This window comes from Balearica regulorum, chromosome 6 (assembly GCF_011004875.1).
Source record: "Balearica regulorum gibbericeps isolate bBalReg1 chromosome 6, bBalReg1.pri, whole genome shotgun sequence".
NCBI classification, from domain to species: Eukaryota; Metazoa; Chordata; class Aves; order Gruiformes; family Gruidae; genus Balearica; species Balearica regulorum.
Window position 1 is genome coordinate 19,791,460 of NC_046189.1, and position 13,434 is coordinate 19,804,893.

A 13,434-nucleotide genomic window follows, 5' to 3' on the forward strand; every position below is an offset into this window, starting at 1 on the left:
TGTTATCTTCTGTGAGATGACCTCTTTTGTAACCACTGTTTGAATTCTACCACGGTCTACTGTTCATGGCAGACATGAAGCTGATCACATCACCATAATGAAATGGGTCTTAAACTTTCATTCAAGCCAACAAGGGCTTGCCATTGCTACAGAACAACATGAAGCTATTGAAAAATCCTTAAAATAGTGTATTTGTATGCCTTGGATTAATCATAATTTCCTTTTGATGCACCACAAGTGAAGTAAAAGGCAACCAAACATGGATTTAACATATTTCAGTATGAAAATTCAATTTGGACACAATTACAAGTAGCTGTAATTGTAGATTAGTGGCAAACTAAGAATGAAAATACCAAGCCAGGTTTAGGCATTTTAAACAAAATGTTCTAGAAGGTGGTCCATAGTGATTGAAGTACAATAATAACCTGTCATGTGGACAGAATTGAGTAATTTTTTTCCATGGTACCAAAGCAATGCTCCACAACAATAAGTTATATTTCTATGACTGCACTGAAATCTTTTTATTAAGAAAGAAACTCCTTCCTTTGAATTTTCTATGGCAAAAAGACCAACAAATTTTCCATAATATAGCAAAGTTCCTGAAACAACAGACTCTGGCACACTCTTTACCACCACCCATCCTTCAGGCCTGAGTCATTTGAATAGAGGGAATTGCTAAAACAAAAATACTATAAAACAGTGACCTTGAGCTTATGTCTATTTTAACTGATAGAGAATAAATACAAAGAAACTATGAAGTTGCCTTTAATCTTTATGGCATTACAAAGCTAGTTATAACAACAAGCTGTAAAACACACCAAAAAGGTGAGCATTTCACTCCATTTTGATTTGACCATTTTGCTTTCAAAAGGAATTTATAAAAACACCCAGGAACAATGAACATTTGAACTCAAAATGATCCAGGTTTATTTTTACTCCGAAAGAAGAAGTCTCAATAGAGATATTGATTTTCTAGCATTCATCCAATATTGCACAGAAAATGGACCTGACCTTGCAATCCCTAGCGGAGACAAGGAAGCAGTCATTACAGTCATGGGTTCCCATTGATTTTAGTGGGATTACTTGCATAAGTAAGGGTTTGCAGGATATGACCCGGTGTCCCATTAGCAGTAAGACCAAGCGTACGTGGATGTTGGTTCCACTCAGTCAGAAGGGTGTGGTTTACCTTCCTGATATATATTCATCCTATGGTTTGTTTCTGCATATTTATTCTACACATTTTTTTGTTTTCTGGCCAACAGAGCCTCATTGTTATGTGAAGAGTACCAGTTCTCCTTCCATCTTGAGTATTTTTTTTACTGTATCTTCAACTGTCATTCTAAGCTCAGAGTTGATGCCTGCTCTTACAGCTCTTTCTTCCTTTGGTTCTCTTTTCTATGTTAAAAAAAAATACTTTGGGCTAGGTACTGTCTCTCACTGTATTTTTTAATTAATATGTTTTGGAAGTCTCTAGGGCCAAATGAGAAGGAGACGTTACTGTACTTTGCAAAGTAAACACAGCACAGTAGCCAGAAAGCTAAAGCCTATAAGCCTTTTCCCAGAGTGAGTTTCTCCTTAACCCTTGGGAGGTTTCTTGTGCCCTATGGCTCCTGTAGGAATGCTACTCCAGAAGGTCAGATGGATAGAAACCTCCGAATTGTCACTCTAAATATATTCACAGCCATTTTATACACGTTGTTTCTTGTGACAACCTTGTCCTTTGTGTCAAATAGTTCTTTTCCTTCTTCAGTATTTACTCACTGATGTAGCTATGGTAAGGAGTCACAGCTCCTCTCTGCCTTCATGTTGTTTCATTAAATGTGAGGAAGGTGGAGGAGAGGTGTGCAAGAAGCAGGGTGGCTACACGTTTGTACAGTGCCTTGCACAATTGCCCAGTCATGGCTGAGGGCTCCATAGGCTGACTTTGTTCCAGCAGTGAATAATAATGACCCTCCAGAGTACGTTGCCTGCTTTATTCTGGATGGACGCCATTAATTCATTCCATTTTCACTGAGTTGCAAAGCTTTGCTACAAGAATACTAGCAATTGATTAATTTTGTCAGTGGTATTTTCAAAGAAATGAAGAAATGAAATGTAGAGTATATTTCAGTTTGCAATGATCATTCTGATGTTCCATTTGCAATGGAAATGAGCATATAACATATTCATGTGTACAGATAAGGAAAATGACAAACATTAACAACCCTTGTTCTATTCATTTATAATATTCAGTTAAAAAAAAAATAATTCCTTCCATTCCATAGTTTTTAGTTTTGTTTCAGTAGGACAATGCAAAACAAACAAAAAAAATCATTAATGGATAAAGTATGCTTAATTACTTTCTAAGTAAGTTTCCTGAAAATGACTATAATCTAAACCACAAATTCTTTGTAAATCTATCTACTAAAAATATAATTCCATGCCAATTTGATTTTATTTTTTACATTGCTTTATATGTGTATCAAAGATAAAATTGCTTATAAAATTAAATAAGTCAGAGAGAGAGGGAGGGAGGGAGTGTGTGTGTGTGTGTGTACACACTTATATTTTTGTGGCCAAGCAGTCTTTGATGTGCGACTCTCAGCCTGTTTAAGCGGGCTGCAGTGTTTGCCTTATCAATGTCAGTCAGTTTCTGCACAATTTAATCTGCCACTAAAAAGTAGTTTTTTGCTCTTACGGCTATAAAACAGTATGCCAAGGATAAATCAGTGCAGCTTGCCTTCCTTAAAATTTTAGACACAACCTGAAACTGCAGCTCTTTTCTTCTCTCATCTCAATGGGATGTTAACCTAACAATCACAATTTTAAGATGGGGAAATTGTTTTGAGCAGAAATAAATTGTCCTGCCAGTATTGTTTCATGGGGTAACATTAAGGTACCTTGGGCCTGGGGTTCACAGCGTATGATATCTGGTTTTGGAGGACTGGAGTGAACGCAAGAACATGTAGAGAAAAAAGAATAGGAATTAAATATAAGTTCTAGATGGTCCAAGTGAGTTGAAGCAGTACAGCAATAGACATCCCAGAGAACTGCGACGAGGCTTATTCTCCAACTACCTCCCCTGGCGCGTCGCCATCTCCTGCCAGAGCCCCCGAGGAATTATCCTCTGTGAGTATGAAGATTCCCTTTCTTCCTCTTTTGTTGAGGTATCTAAAGATATTGGGCTGTAACTTACAGCTTGTATTTGCTGAACAAAAAAGGAAAAAATATCTGTGTTTCTCTCCATAGCTGCCAGGAAAGAGAAGTCCATTATTTGTAGCTGATAGGGGAGCAGGAGAGGAGAGGTCTTTTGTCTGCCGCTGCTGCTTCCCCGGGGCCTGGAGCCGAGGCTGCTGCCGGCTGGGAAGGGAAGGCTGGAGCTGCCACCGCTGCTTGCTGCGCCGTGGTTTCCCAGGGAGGCTCACAGGCTAGGCACAGTCGTGCGCATCACGCTCGTACCTTCGCACGCTGCGAAACAGATCTCTCAACTTTGGATGCGGTGAAAGGCACGCACAGTAAAGAGAAAATGAGCTGCCCCTCAGAAACGTGAAGCTGAGGTTGACCTGCCCGCAGCCCTCCTGCCCACGCTGGCAGGGCGCAGGGGCACCCGCCGGCACCTGCGCGATCTCTGCAAATGCGGCTGCTGCACGGCAATGCCACAGGTGGAGAATCCTTATGATCAGACCCTCCTGTTGCGACCCTGAACAAGTTAATCACATCACCCATCTTGAAGGTTCACACTACCACAATATAATTTATGTGGGCCCTCAGAAATAGATGGAGACATCACGTATTGATCACAAGGAATCGCCACCAGTCAGTCTTTTTGTTGGTTTCCATCCCCGTGATGTTTTAAAAAATATTGTATGAGTCAAAATTATACCTGTAAAACCTACAAGTAGAAAATTACTGTGTGCATTTATCTTTAATAACAACCTTGTGCATATTTATAGTACTAGTTTAGTAGAATGTGGTGTACTAGTTTATTTCCCAGTCTGTTTTAAATGATATTATTCATTAGTAGTCGTGAAGTGGTATGACACATTTTTTATGTTGCTTGTTTGTAACAAAGGTTCTTAATATCTTTTCATAATGAAAGGGGATAAATGCTCACATGGAATATGTGAAATTGTGCTTGTAAGAGCATGGAGCGTTGTCTTAGGGTATTAAATTAGCATTTGGTACTGCTCTGCTTTGTATGTGTTTCTAGCAAACGTTTCAGCTACAAATCACTATAATACACCTGTATTCTGGTTCTTCAATTCACATAGCATTTAAATCCTGCCAATACTGTGTCTTATAAATATAACTGCGCAATTTAATTTAATTCAGGCATGCAACACATAATTTTTTTTCTAATTAAAATATGATATTGCAATGTGGTAGCTGCCTAGGGCAAACAGGACACATCACATTGCCAAACCAAAGGGAATACAGATACAGCTCTGCAGGCTGGCAGGAGAAAGGGCACCAACCCTCTGAGCCCACAGCATGGGGCATCAGGAGTGCCCTGCCTGGAGGCTGTGGGGTCGGCGGCACCTGCGGGTCCAGCCTGGGTTTGCTGGCCCTGCTGCTGAGGTGCCACACTGCCCCGTTGTCCCTCCATCCCTGTGCAAGAAAGCAGCAGCAGCACAACCACGGTTCGTTTTACTGCTGCCTGGTCGTGTGCTGAAGTTGGCTGATGTGCAGCAGAACTCAAATAGTTCTGGGAAGGAGGAACTGCCCGACAGCAGCAACTCGAGGGATTCCTATCACGCTCTCTCAGAATCGAACAAAACAACACAAATAGACCGTCTGCATAATGACTCAAAAAAACTGTTAATGGCCATCTTTAGTAACATAGCAACAGCCAAGCCCTTGAAAAGAGGAAGTTTTCATTGAGAAAGCATTTCATTTTAAACATTGAAATTTGGTATAATGTAGAGTATGAAATAAGTTTTGAAAGGAAGCTGATGATTAAGAAGAAATGCAGTGGGCATTTAATAAATGGAGGAACCGCAAGATAATTAACTGGCATGCATAAAGATTCATGCTTTATACCAAAATTTTAATTTTGCACATAAATGTGCCTGATGTAGGCAGCATTTAATCACCTAGCTGACAGGAGTAACTACTTTCATTTAACCTTGACTGAAGATCATGAATTCTAACAGGTTTAATTGGATACATCATTTAACAGAATGAACAGAGCAAATTTTTCTCAATTCATAGGTTCTGATTGACATGCACCAGCAATAAGGCGTTGCACAATTAAAGCTGATCTGTATTCCTGGCCTGGGCAGCAATTGCCATAGTGATGTGACACTGTTTGATCACTGTGGCACTGAAACTATACTGAATTTCCCCTTGTTTTGAAAAGGGCAATGCTTTAAAAAGAGAGAGAGGGAGAGGGGGAGAGAGAGAGAGAGAGAGATTTTGGCACTTTAATTTTTTTTTTTTTTTTTTTACATTAATCACATTTATATGCACAAACTGTAAGGGAAGGAACTTGTCTTGTTATCAGTAACTCAGGGGAAAGAAGGAAAAATGGTATCTTCTTTTATCCATTTAGCACATTATTTACAGAAAGTCAAAAACGTGGATAGTCAAATGAATTGTAACGCATTAAGGGCCTGATTGTTCTGGGCTTCCATTTGAACAGGGAGCAGTGTTGTGCGGCTCTGCCCTTCACCTGCAGTTTGGCCTCTCTGTCCTTGCCCAAATCCATTCCACATGACAGATAACTTGCCAGCTGAGCAGGGGTACTGAGAAGGGGTGCTCATGGCAAATGAAGTAGAAAAAGATGAGAGGGAAGAAATGGTACCCAACAGTGAGCTGCGTACCTTTCCTGGCGCGCAGTGTTTCATATGATAGAACCTTGAAAAATTGTGTGGAGGACCTGGCAACTTCCAGTTCCCCGTGTGGCTCCTGTCCATCCACACGCCACCACTCTCACTGCCTCTGGCACCTTCCACAAGTCCTGGGTTTGACCTGCATGAACTGAAATTATTCTTCCATTGTTTAAGCACGTATATATCTTTTATGTCTCTGTTGTCCACTTATATTTTTGCTTCAACCATCTCCTTTTTATTTTATTCTTCTGCAAGAAGACTTGCTGAACTTCGAATGGTCTGAGGGCAGGGTAGCACACCATGTGTTTCAGCCTGGCTCAGTAGAGTCAAAACCACAGTAAAAAAAAAAAAAAAAATCATTCCTGATTCCTGAATGACCTGCTAGAAACAGCTTCAAGCAAGTTGCTTCCCCACCATGCGAGCTGCAGCATCCATGCTTGGCACAGCAGGTAGCTTTTCCACTTTTTTCTCTCTCTGTCCCCTTAGGTTCAGTGCCTAAGTGCTGAGCCTTGATCTCACTTGCAGACCTATTGCTGCCCATTTGACAGCCGTCATTTGTGTATGGGCAATGTATATACCTGTCAAGCAACAAGCTCTGTAGGAGTGCACTGCAGTGGGAGACTGAAATCTCGGGGAAAGCTGGAATCCTGGCTGGCCCAAAGACCTGAACTTTACAGTGAGGACCACTAGTTGTGTTTTAAAAGCTTTTTTTGGTCATTTTAGAAGCCTTTAAAGTTCAATCATTTATAATACCATTCTCTGTCTGAGGTATTTCCAGAATGATTCATTGTCTAAAGTAAAGGTATTTGCCAGTATAATTTGTCACTCACTAACATTTTTAATAGTTTCAGGTGAATGATTGGGCCACATCCCCAGCCTCTGCAGCCATATGACATGCCGTGGGACCATAGTGGATCTTGTCTTCATGCACAGCGAGTTCCCAGTCAGTGCCTGGATCTTCCCTGCGCAGGAAGGAGAGCCAGGATTCGGTCCATGTGCCTCACTCAGCCTTGCTGACAGGGCATGTTTCTAACACCGGGCTGCCTGCTCTCGCCTTGCACGGAGACACATGAAGGCAGGAGGTAACGTGTCCCTGCTCCCAGGCTCTGCTCGCTCCTGAGTCCCTGTAGGCTGGCAGGTGCTGCAAACTCTTACTGGGCCAGTCTTTAAAGGGTATCTTTGGGCCTCATTTAGAAATGTTTGTTCTGTAATTTACTCTATTTTTCCAAACCTTCCCAATAAAATATTCATCTGTCCCATCAGCCAGTTCCTTTTTATGTCCTGTGACACGCAGAGGTACTGCCTCATGCTGTCCTGGAGGCAGGAAGCCATAGGGCGCTTTGAGGCATTCATTCAGCATCACCCTGGGGAGATTCCCGGCAACGTGCCCTGGATGTCCCCAAGGCGCACAGAGCTCAGCAGCAGCAGAGCTGGGATAAAACACAGCCCTCTCCTGAGAGCTGCGCTCAGCTCTGACTTTCCCTGGGGAAAGCTGCATGGACACCTATTTGCTGAACAGCGTTTACTGCTGGAGGGATCGTGCCTCTTTCACCTGCGTTTCGCTGGCTGCCCGGACAGCCCCGGGCTCCAGCCGCTTGCTCTGCCCGCATGCAGCCAAGGACACCTCTTCTTGGGTGTCCCACTGCCCTGGGGTCTTACAGCACCCTCCTGGCCTTTCCTGTATCAGCTCCCCCGGCCAGTTCATCTTTGGCACTCAGAGTCATTTGGGTGCTTTGCCTGCAACTCTCCCGAGTCGCATGTCGCTCTTGCCTTGTCCTCGTGCTCAGTCATCCATGCTGAATTATCTTCCACTCCTCCCTCTGGGAGTAACTAAGGCTTTGACCCAGTGGGACTGTTTGTGTGCTTAAATGCTTTGATGGACCTGACACTGAGCTGCTTGCTCCCAAACCTAAGGTGGCTGGGGATTTCAGGCTGTATTTTCAGAAACAGTCTGTGTGCTGGGAAGCACAGTCTGACTGAAAGTCAGCAAAGGACACTGGCTTGTGCATTTTCAACTATTTTATCTATCATCTTTAAACCTTTCTGTTCTCTTCAGCTTCCAAACAGCCATCTTGGCAGCATTTTTGATCTCCTATAGAGTATATACAGCTGTGATAAGAAATATATTCTATTTCACTTCATTTCAGAATTCTCTGGGATAAGGTGACATTCCTTTTTTTACTGATCAAGATCAAGTTTGGAATTCCATTTTGAAGACAGTTCTGAACAAGTGGGGGAAACCAGACAACCAGCCACGTTTTTTTCCCAGGTTTTCCCGAATCCACCTTTGGAGTGTGACCTAGACAAAATTCTGAGCACGGTTAATGTTTACATCTTTCTTGCACTGACTAATTTAACTTTCAGAAATATAAAATGGGACAGCAGAAATATTTTTATGTGTTCTTACAATGTCCAAAGTTGTTTCTCACTGTTTTTATTTGAAGGAACTAGACACAATCCTGGCTGCCTTAACCACTGCCTTTGAGAGAGCTACAGCTGAGAAAATCCGCTGCCAGGAAGAAGTGAATAGAACTAACAAGGCTATTGAGCTGGCCAACAGATTAGTGAAAGGTCTGAGGTGAGGTCCTACAGGGCAGGCTAATGAAGCAGCCTACAGAAAGCACTTCTTTGTTATACACTACTGATCTGGCAATAACAGAGGCACTTAGCAAAGAACCTGATGAGCTGAAAAAATTATGTCATTATCATTCATTTTTTTCATAATAGAAACATGTTTTTGACCTTTGCATTTTCTTACATTTTGCCTCATTGTGGTATATATTAACTGTAAGATTACCTGGTAACTAACCTATCCAGGAACATTACGAGAAGAGAAATAGTCAATTGGTGATATTGACAATGAAGGCAATTTATTAAAATGCGATGACTATATTTGTAACAATTAAACAATGCTAATGATACTGCCCTGGGTTGGAATACATAGAATATAATACAATTTGCACTACTTAGTTAAGCAATATGATAATTCTCTAATTATCTCTCTGAGATTTGCAATGGGTATTCAGGAGAGAATAAATAATGGCAAAGCCATGAATTATCAAAAATCCATATTGTCTGTTCATCCGGGCTGGCTCAAGGGAATCCATACTCACTGATGGATTTTTCATTTATCATTCATCTACTGATGAGGCTGCTTTTTACACACACAAACACACGCACATACACTTTTTACAGATATTTATCTTATTGTAACATTCATTTAGGAAATTTCTTGTGGTGCCTCACTGCCATTATAGGTTTTGTGCTCTTCTACCCCGTACTTTCAAGCTGAGTTTGATAACCAAACATGTAGTAACCAGTAAAAATAGAAGATCCATTTGTTATTAAGCAAAATTATATGGCTGAGTGTGGCTAGTGGAACTTAAAATATAAAACAGTGCTTAGAGTTATTTCCTGAATCAATAGAAAGGATTTATTGACTAGAGGGGAGGGAGGGCAGTGCAGAAGGCCCATTGTTTCTGTTTAAAGAAACAAGATGAATGCATTTAAAATGTTAACATCCTGCCTGAAAGTGTAATATATTTTAGTGATTAATAATGCCTGTAAAATTAAACCATGTACCTAATACAGAATAATGAAATAAATAACATAGCAGACGTCTTTAAAGTGTGACAATAAATGATTGTTCTAAGGTGTTTGATAATAATATTTTCTTCCACCTAACGTATCATATTGTTTGGTTCTACCATGTCCCTCCTGCTGGGGCTGACAAGTGCTGGAATAGCATACATATAGAGATGAAAGGCAAAGTGTCTGTGTGGTGGGGGGGGAGGCATAATGAAAAATAATCTAAAGGAGGAAACAGAGATGAAAGGAAAGAAGGAAAGTTGAGCCATGCACTAGATGAAGACAGTAAAATGAATTTTAATGGAAAGCCCTTCAGCTGGTACCTCCCAAAGCACCAGCTCCATGAAGAAGGTGGCCAGCTCGACAGATTGGTGATGGGAAATTGAATTCATTCCTGTTGTTAGCTGTACCACATTCGGTCAAAGGCAGTAATAACCATATGACAGCTATTTGGTGACTTATAGGAAAAAAAAATCCGTTTTAATCCAGCCTGTGGCAAACAATAGGTCGCTGTTTACTATTAGCAAAGAGTGTAATACTGACACGGCTGTACTGGCAGTCCCGGCTGTTTCTTTGCCTTGCTTTTTGCTGAGAAGACACTCTCTTATTTCCCTAATTGCATGGTTAAGTTAAGTTATTGCTGTGAGGAGAACTGCTCAGGAAATAGGAAAATAAAGTTGTTTACAACATTTCTTATAATAAACAAATATGTAAAAAATTCTTTCTTAACCAAGCTTTATAAATAGACCCTTACCGTGATAATAACAACAAATGAGCAAACGTATCTATTTTCTCTAATTCTCAGGGAAAGGGTTGACCAAACAGCAGGATAGCTGATCATGTCTAGCCAGGATCCCAGGGAAAGGCTCGCATCAAGTGTCATGTCAAATGTCTTACTGGCTTAAAAGATCCTGTCCCAAAAGTAGAAACTGTTTCTTCTTGCTGCCTTCTCTGAGCCCTGGCACGCAAGGACTATTTTGGGTGGTTGTGTGAGTAGTTGTTACTCTGTACCAAGGAATTCTCTGCTTCTGACAGGTGCCAATTATGCTGTGGACATCTGCCCTGGAGGCATTGAATCAAGCTGACAACTCATTTTATATCAATCAAACAACAACCATTTTCAATAATTTCCCATCCAGCTGGGACTGAATTTGCACAAGTGATCTATGTATTAGAGACATTACCAATCCACAGAGACATTCAGAACCGTGATTATGTTCTGTTTTCCCACAGAAACTCTTGCATCTGCACAAGAAAGCAACAACTTTTTCCACTGTGCAAGAGGATGCTGACAACTCAATTTTGGTTGCTTACTGCCAAACTCAACTTGCAACAGTCCACTCGTGTCAGAATAGAAGGGGATTTTTTTTTTATGTCCAGGCTTGCCACATGACAATCCTTTCTGTTGATCCTCTAATCAATGTGAATGCATAAGGTAATGCGGAAGTACTCGCTACTGTTTAGCCACAGTAGTGGGCAGTTTTTTGATAAACAATGAGTAATGAATGTTTCTTTAATCCTGTTTTCTATGTAAAAAAGGAGAGCTGCGCTTATCAACAGAGCAGTATTAGGAACAAGAGAAAATGCAATGCAGAAATGTGTTCCAGATTGCAACCTTTCCTTCCTGTGATAGTTCATTTCCAAAGTGGTACTGGCATGAACTGAAATCTCTGCCTACTTTGCTTGAAAAGCAATAAGGTGAAAGTGAGGGCTTGCATACAATGCTTGCTTCACAGCTCTGTATTTTTTAAAATACATGGTTAATCAGAAAAAAATCTAGCAGCTATTCCATTCCCTTTTTGACCTGTTAAACTACCAGGTTGCTTATATGAACTTCCTTCAAATACTTTAACAGAACAGTGTATTTGGAGGCAATGAATTGGTAAAGTGTTCTTCTGGAAAGGACCAAAAAGTGCCCCTTGCTAGTGTTTGAAGTACATTTGCTAGCTGGCTGGAGCTAGCGGTGACAACTAACCCACAGACCTTGGGAATATGGTTAGCAAGCCAGAACAGTAGGCAGGCTCACCTTCTTCTTGTGTTCTGTTGAGTGCTATGCCCTGCTGTTTGCATAAGGGGACCGGCTTTTATTATTCTATTCTCTCCCCACTACTGTGCACCAGGGCAGCACAAAGCAAGATTTAGTGCTTGGATATAGTATTTGCTTGCTAGCAATTGTTATAGTTAAGGCTGCACTGAGACTTCCGTCTTAACCTGCTGTTCTCCCATGCTCATAATATTCTTTCTAAAAAAAAAAAAAATAATCCCTTTCATCTGAAATGTTTCACGCTTGTTATCAGCTGAAATATGATTTTTTTTTTTTTTTTGGCAAGCCTGAATAAAATTCATTCATTCATATTTGAATTATGCAAGGAAGGGGGTGTGGGGAGAAAGGTCTCTTTTTTGCACATTCATAATTCACAAAAAAAAGCTGCATATTACAAGCTGAAACTTTCCAGGTGGCTAGTTTTGACTGAAGGATAGTCCTCATGCTAATTACAAAGAGAGAATGACTGAAAGAAAAATGAAAGAGAAAAATTAAAAATGACACATATTGTGATTAACTCATTTGTTTTGTAGGTGTGTCATACAAAAGTCCCATTGTGAGCCACTTAGTGCAAGTTTAAAGTAACAATTTCATTTAAGTTACTATGAACTACTCTAATTACATAATACCAATGTTTTGTACTGCAATTTCACTAAGAATCTCCCTGCAGAAGCTGCATAAGCTTTTACTTATGTAAATGTGGAAGCTCGCAGTGAAATCAGTGCAGAATCTTATGAATCATTAACTTTGGCCAGAAAGCGGGTCTGGGGAAGGGAGGGAATGGCGTCTAGTGGCAGTTACCGTCTCCATATCCTGGGTCTCTCTAAATGCCAGGCTGCTACGGAAAATAGAGGCTTTGCAGTTTGTTCCAACTTACCACGCTGACTGTCGGGGACACGAAACCACAGTACCAAAGCTTTAGTATTCTCTTTTCCTTGCTATATTGCCATTTACTAGTGGATGTAACAGGCTGCACATGATCTGATCAGCACTGTGTGACTCTCCACGGTACCAAAGGATTGCTTCAGTGGAGGGTACCTGGGCAGCAGAAGATAGGAGTGTTAGAACAGTCTCCCATCACCACATGGAAAAAAGGTACTGTGATGTAACCTTCTTATAAAACACCTGGAAATAAAATACAAGCATGTAAATAAAGCAATATAACTGTAATTTTAAACATCTGAAAGCACAACTAGCAAAGGTTCCCATAGTAATTGCTGACCTTGCTCCACATGGAGCAAAGATGAGTTCAGAAACTCCCCAGCACTAAGCTCCCAATAACCTCTTGGAGGCAAAATAAGGACTGTTGGATTCAGTGCAGGAATCCTCATCTGTTTTTCCCCTGACTTCTGAGTGAAGTGATGAGAAATGATATGTTTTTTTCCCACTGATGCTGCTTATTCTTACAAAAACCAGTGAGTGAATCCTGAGACAGACCAGCTTCTGTAACTAGGAATTTAAAACTTAACCCTAATTATTCCAGGTCCCCATTCCAGGAACAGAAGGTCTTGATCCAGTCACTGTGTGGATGGATGACACAATTGCTGAACAGAAAAGTGATGGCGGTGCCTAGCAATACCATGGCCCCACAGAAAGCCTCTGGTCTTACATATATCGTCATCATTGGCATATACTGATCAACTCCCAGCTCCAGGGATCAAATGGATAGAAGTGAAACCTGGTTCGGATTTAAAAGTTTTTTACCTGAGTCAAAAAGGGAAAGAGATAGTTGGCAGCTACAAGTACAAGTGAAAGTAAAAACATCTGCTGAGCTATCGAGGAAACGTGGCAGCTATTTTTTTCTGAACTCCTAATGTTGCACAAGGTGTTTTCTTAATGCCCCAGGAACCATAGCATCTCTGCTAAAGCATTTTCCTCCTTTAAGCTCATTACATCCTTTGTCTTGCACCAGCCCTATACTGGTATGATTTATATAGGTGCATGTTATACAGCAGGGATTTCTTGCTGGAGGCCCTGTTTTGGTAGACAACT

The 13,434-nt window shown here is 41.0% G+C and overlaps 1 long non-coding RNA gene across 3 annotated transcripts in view; it reads right to left on the reverse strand.

Moving 5' to 3' along the window:
• Positions 1-5,388: 5,388 nt before the first annotated feature.
• The window catches only part of LOC142602352 (uncharacterized), a 46,393-nt gene continuing 38,347 nt past the window's right edge, over positions 5,389-13,434 (reverse strand). For all 3 annotated transcript variants that reach the window (XR_012836080.1, XR_012836082.1, XR_012836081.1), the window contains one exon: positions 5,389-13,274. This is a non-coding gene — a long non-coding RNA (uncharacterized LOC142602352). The remainder of the gene's footprint in view (positions 13,275-13,434) is intronic.